The sequence below is a fragment of the Panthera leo genome, chromosome B1 (assembly GCF_018350215.1).
Source record: "Panthera leo isolate Ple1 chromosome B1, P.leo_Ple1_pat1.1, whole genome shotgun sequence".
Lineage (NCBI taxonomy): Eukaryota > Metazoa > Chordata > Mammalia > Carnivora > Felidae > Panthera > Panthera leo.
This window is the reverse complement of record NC_056682.1, coordinates 202,963,473-202,969,472: the sequence shown is the minus strand read 5'-3', so window position 1 is coordinate 202,969,472 and position 6,000 is coordinate 202,963,473. Positions and strand designations below refer to the sequence as shown.

At 46.8% G+C, this 6,000-nt stretch overlaps 1 protein-coding gene across 1 annotated transcript in view; it reads left to right on the top strand.

Annotated features, from left to right (window-relative positions):
- The first annotated feature begins 342 nt into the window (after positions 1-342).
- The window catches only part of ADD1 (adducin 1), an 87,456-nt gene continuing 81,798 nt past the window's right edge, over positions 343-6,000 (top strand). The window contains exon 1 of the mRNA XM_042937038.1: positions 343-538. The gene's annotated coding sequence lies outside the window, so the exon portion shown is untranslated. The remainder of the gene's footprint in view (positions 539-6,000) is intronic.

Below are 6,000 nucleotides of genomic sequence, written 5' to 3'. Positions count from 1 at the left end.
CGCTGGCAGAGCCGGACCACCTGCGTCCGTGACAAGGCCTGTGAGGCCGCGACCCCCGGTGCCCACGCACCTGCCCAGCCGGCAGGTAGCTGGGACCCTCCCCCGCGCGTAAGGGGCGGGCTGGGCCGCAGCCGGTAGGGCCTCTGGGATCCGCGGCGGCCGCAGGCGGGGCCTCCGCCCTTACCCTCCCCCTCCAGCGCGAGCCCCGCCCCCTCCGCAAGGCCCGCCTCACGGTCAGCCAATCGCAGGAGGATTTGCTGGGCGGTGCGGCGCGGGATGGGCCTATGGGGTAGCGCGTTGTTGGGCTGCGGTGCCGCAGGCCGCACCCAGCTCCGGCGGCGGGGGCAGCGCCAGGGGCTGAGGGGGCGGAGAGGCCGGGCCGGCCGGAGCTGCGGGCTGGGGTGAGCGCGGCGGATAGGGGGCGGAGCCCGAGCCCCAGCCCGAGCCCCAGCCCGAGCCCCAGCCCGAGCCGGAGCCGACGAGCGGCGGCCGCCCTCGGACCTGGGAGCCGGTGCGCTGCCTGCGATTCGCCCCTGAGGTGAGGCCCGCTCGCAGGGGCGGCGGCGGGGCCCAGAGCGCGGCGGAGCGGCCCGGGAGCTGCAGGCCGGGCCGCGGGGCCTGCGGCGGCGGCGGCGGCGGCCGAGCGGCGCGGGAGGCCGGGTGGAGGCGGGCGGCCCGCGGGGGCCTCCGCGGAGCGTGGGGGGCTGCGCCGGGCGGGGCGCTGGCGGGTCTCCAGTCGGGCGCCGGGGCGCGCTGGGAGGGGTCCCCGCGGTGCGGTCGTCAGCGGTGACCGGGTGCGGAGGGGACGGCGCTCTGCACATCCCTGGCCACTCGGACTTCTCCGTGGGAGCGCCCCGGGAGCTCGCCGCGGGCTGGTTGGTGGGCGTCGGGGGTCAGCGAGGAAGAGGAGGCGCGGGACCCGGCGCTGGGTCGGCGGGTGCTCGCGACGGCCCCATCTGTGGCCTGCAGCGCCCACGGCTCGGGGCTTGGGCACGGTCGCGAGCATCCGGTGCTGCCGGTGGGCTCTGGTGTTTCCACAGACGACGGGGTGTGCCAGCCCAACCTGCCTGCACATGGGAGTTACTGAGGGGCTGGCGGTCCTCTTCCTCCCTCTCTGTGCTTGGTTTTCGTTTGTTCTGGGGAGGTTTCAGAGGGCTTCTGCCTTTAACAATAACATTTGTTGGTACCCTTGCAATTACGGCTCAGGGTGTTTTGTAGGTGATTTGTGTTCACCTCTTGCACATCTACCTTCAAGTAAATATTTTGGTTAACCTGAAACTGCTGGTGGTGTGATCATATAATTTTATGCCTAAATGACATAAGGCAACTGTTAAATTCCTAAGGATAAAAACACGTGTAATAGCTGCATGTATTGCTCGTAAGTTATTACGGAAAGATTTTTTTTTTATATGCGTGAAAAACGCATTGAAATCTTAGTGGGGATTAGAAATAGGCTCGGTCCACTCTGTCTCCTTTGCAAAACCACAATAGAGGCCTCCAGTGAAAGCGAGTGCGTGTGGAGGAGTAAGAGTTCAGGCACCAGAGCGGGGAGGGCGTATCTGGCCGGGAGCGTGAATTGTATCAGGGTGAGATTGTAAAATTCAGCCTTCAATTAATGGGCCCATGCTAGCAACGTATGTTATTTTTTAAAATCCAAAATTTTAATACATTCCTCCAGTCTGACTGTGGGGAAAGCTAGAAGAGTAAAGGCTTTTTTTTTTTTTTTTTTTTTTAAGTTTATTTATTTATTTTTGAGAGAGAAAGAGCAAGCAGGGGAGGGGCACACAGAGAGAGAATCCCAAGCGGACTCTGCACTGTCAGCGCGGAGCCGGATGCCGAGCTTGAACTCGTGGACTGTAAGATCGTGACTTGAGCTTGGGACCGAGAGTCTGATGCTTAACTGAGCCGCCCAGGTGCCCCCGTAGAGGTGTTTTTAAAGGAAGTGAACGGTTTTGGCAGTCAGAACTGCTTTTCCGAGTTTTGGTGTGGTTTGCAGCAGGACAGCTGGTATGGTTTGTTTTTACTGCTCGTCGGTGCGTTTAGATTTCAGCCACAGAGGCTCACTGCATGCCCTGAATGTAAATTCTACCCAGTTTCCAAAAGGTGGGATAGTTTTCTCTCTGAAAGTTAATTTGTACAGCCGGCCGTTTTCTCCTTTAACTCTTTGGCATTATCTGGTACTGATAAGGTTATGTTTGGTGTTCAGCTTTGTGTTGCAGACTTTACCGTAAAGGCTGTTTCTGTAGATAATAGCTCCCAGTTAGTTCTTTCCAGTAGTGGCTGTATTGTCAGAAGAGTAAATACTGAAGTGCCTTAAAAGATACTTTAAAAAATATTGTTAAAAAAACACATATCCAACCAGTGTTAAAATTTACCTTGGTTGACTCAACTTTTAACAGTTTGACGATAAGAAAGATGTTTTTATTATATGAAACTCAAAGTATAAATTGACTTATTTATTTTACATCTTTAATTGTTCTCATGCACGTGTAGAGAGAATGGTGTAGTAATTCCCTGCTTCTGCTTACCCTTATCCAGCTTAAACAGGTGTTAATAGCCAGTCTTTTTATTTTTTTTTTAAGTTTATTATTTTTGAGAGAGGGAGGGAGGGGCAGAGAGAGAGAGAGAGGATCCCAAGCAGGCTCCATACTGTCAGCATGGAACCCGATGCAGGATCTCTTGAACCGTGAGATCATGACCTGAGCCGAAATCAAGAGTTGGATGCTTAACCAACTGAACCACCCAGGCACCCCAGTCTTTTTAGAGAGAGCACGAGTGAGGGAGGGAGAATCCCAAGCAGGCTCTGAGCTGTCAGTGCAGAGCCCAATGCCAGGCGGGGCTCCATCTCACAAACCATGAGGTCATGACCTGAGATCCAGAGTTGGACGCTTAACTGACTGAGCCACCCGGGTGCCCCTAGCCAGTCTTTATCTGTATCCCCCCAGACCCAGATTTCGTGTCATTTTAACTTAAATATTTCAGTATGTGTATTTACATATCGTTTTTAAAAAGATAAACGTAAGTACCACCATCACAGAACATGAATAATTTCTCATCCACCTTCACATACCCAACCAATGTTACAATTTTCTTGTCTTACAGTTTTTTAATAACAGTTTTAATGAGGATCCAAATGCTATTTATACATTGTGACTTGTTTTAATTTATAGGTTCCCCCTCCATCTTTTGTCTTCTTTTGTGATTTATTTGATGACACTCAGTGAGTGGTTTGTCCTGGGGAGTTATATCCAGTCTGGATTTTATTCTGTATTGTAGTTTAACTACACAGAATTGATTGTAAACCGGTAGGTAAATCAAAAGGTGTGATCAGATTCAGGATTTATTTTTGGCAAAAAAGACCTCAGTAGGATAGTAGGCAGATTATGATTAGTGGTCTTGTTAGCAACCCTCGATGCTCAGTGCCTGGAGTCATTATTTTATTAGGCTTTGGAAAATGTTATTTTAATCCTATAATTTCATCATTTATTAACTGGAATGCTTCTATAAAGAGAAATGTTTCCTCTGTAATTTGGTTACCCTGAATTTTAGCTCTTTTGGGAAGAGTAGGATGAATGCTTAATTCCTCTCCATTATTTACTAGTTCTCAAAATGAGTTGGAATCCTCTAAAAGTTGCCAGTGAATTGTGCATGCTTGTGTCATTGTCACCGGTGTCACTCACCGATACTTGATATTTGATATGGTTCGATCCATTGTAGACATTGTCTTTATTGATGCTGAGATTGTCTAATCTTTGTCCAATAGGAATCTATTCAGTCTGACTCCTAAATCCTTTAAACAGGACTCTCAAGTCTTTGATCTTCATTCTAGTGTGACACACCCCACCAGGCTCATCTTGTACATTTCTTTCCCAAGCCCTGGAATCATCCATTTTTTCAAGGGGCCTTGGTTTCTCTTAATGAAAAACAGTGTTTAGTAATGACAGTCTGTGTCCTGGGGTAGTTCTGTGCTATTGGGTTGGGTCACTGTTTTTAGGTCTTTTCAGTGCACGGATCACAGGTCACTGTACAGAGACCTACTTAACCTTCTTGATCTTACACCTGTATCTTTTTTTCTTCCAAGAGAAACAGCTTGATTCGAACTACTCACTGTTTCATCCCACACCATACACATCTGAGTCTCAGAAGAAGAATACTAAAACTGCTATCGACTAATAAAATTTGAGTTGTTTTGCATCCCTGTGAGGGATATGAAGTCAAATTATTGTGTTTTAAAGTCACTTAAAGGGGTGCCTGGGGGGCTCAGTTGGGTGAGCATTTGACTTTTGGTTTCAGCTCAGGTCATGATCTCATGGGTTCGTGGGTTCAAGCCCCACATTGGGCTCTGCGCTGACCATGTGGAGCCTGCTTGGGATCCTCTCTCTTCCTCTCTCTCTGCCCTTTCCCCCTCCCCCCAACAAATAAGTAAACTTAAAAAAAAAAAAGTCGCTTAGAATAGTTACTCTGATTTTGTTACTACTCGGTGCATAGTTTTGTTTTTTTTTTCTTTCAATATTTAGGGATTGCTTTTTAAAAATTTTATTTTATAATGACGTAAAATATTAAAAGTCTTTCAAAATCAAACGTATGAAACAAGGTATAGGCAAAGAAGCTTCTTTTTGTCCCTTCATTTTCACCTATCCTCTCTTCCCTATAGATAACCTTTGTATATTTTAATTTTATGGTTATATTCATACCTCCTCTTTATTAGATGGATAGTAATATATACACATTATCTCATGGTGCTTTAAAAGGCCTCTTTTAGTTGTGGTGAAATACATATAACATAAAATTTACCATCTTAACCATTTGTAAATGTACAGTTCCTGGTATACACATTCGTGTTGTTGTGCAGCCATCACTACCGTCCATCCCAGACCTCATTCATCTTGTAGAACTAGGACTCTGTGCCCATAAGTCAATATCCCCACCTTCGCCCTTGCCCTCAGCCCATCTTCTGTTCTTTCTGTCTCTATGATTTTATCTACTCTAGATACCTCGTATAAGTGGAATCATGCAGTATTTGTCCTTTTGTGACTGGCTGACTTCACTTAGCATAATGTCCTCCAGGTTCATCCATTTGGTGGCAGGTGGCAAGATGTCTTTCCTTTTGAAGACTGAATAATCTTCAGTCTGCATACTCCATTATGCAGATATACCACATAAGTGCTTTTTAATGAATACTTAACTTAAAAATCTTATCCATTAATGGCTTTTCCCCCCTTATACTATGAGTTAATGAGAATTCTCTGGTACATTTTAAGTTATCAGATTGGAAGGAAATACTTCTCATAGGTTTGATTTCATACTCAGAAATTCAGTTGACTAGACTTTAGTCTTTATTTGGTGGTTGACAGCTACAGATATTAAAGACTTCAGTTTTGTATCTTTCTTTTTCTTTTTAATAGCTGCCATTTCAGCTCCTCAATTACAGCAGTACTGTTTTATGTTGGTTTTTTGCAAAGTCCATTTCTGAGATAGAATCATCTAACTCATATTGACACACGAGTCCATTATTAATTGATTTGTTAACATTACATTGTAGTAATCCGTGTTTCTGGTCTTACCTATCGTTCTCTCACCTATTATCTACATACATGTTCCCTGAATTCTGAGATATTTAAGCTTTAAAGTCTAAAATATTAGGCCTATAGATTTTAAGGGGGTGAAAAACAGTTCCTATAGCTGTAGTTATTAATGCTCTTTTGCTCACATCAGTTTTGTCAATTATGCTTCCATCATGCATTCTGAACCAGTCCCGTCCCATCTCTGCTATCACCACCTGGGGCCCAGCAGCCGTCACATCTCCCTTGGACCAGCACAGCAGCCTCCGGCTGGTTTCCCTGCATCCTTCCTACCCATTTTCCACATTTCAGCCAGGGTGATTTATTCATGTAATATAAATTAGATCATGGTCTGTCTTTCTTGCAACCTTTCAAAGATTGATAAAAGTGGTTGCCTTTAGGGACAGGGAACTGTGGCTGAGGGATGGCATGGGAGGGA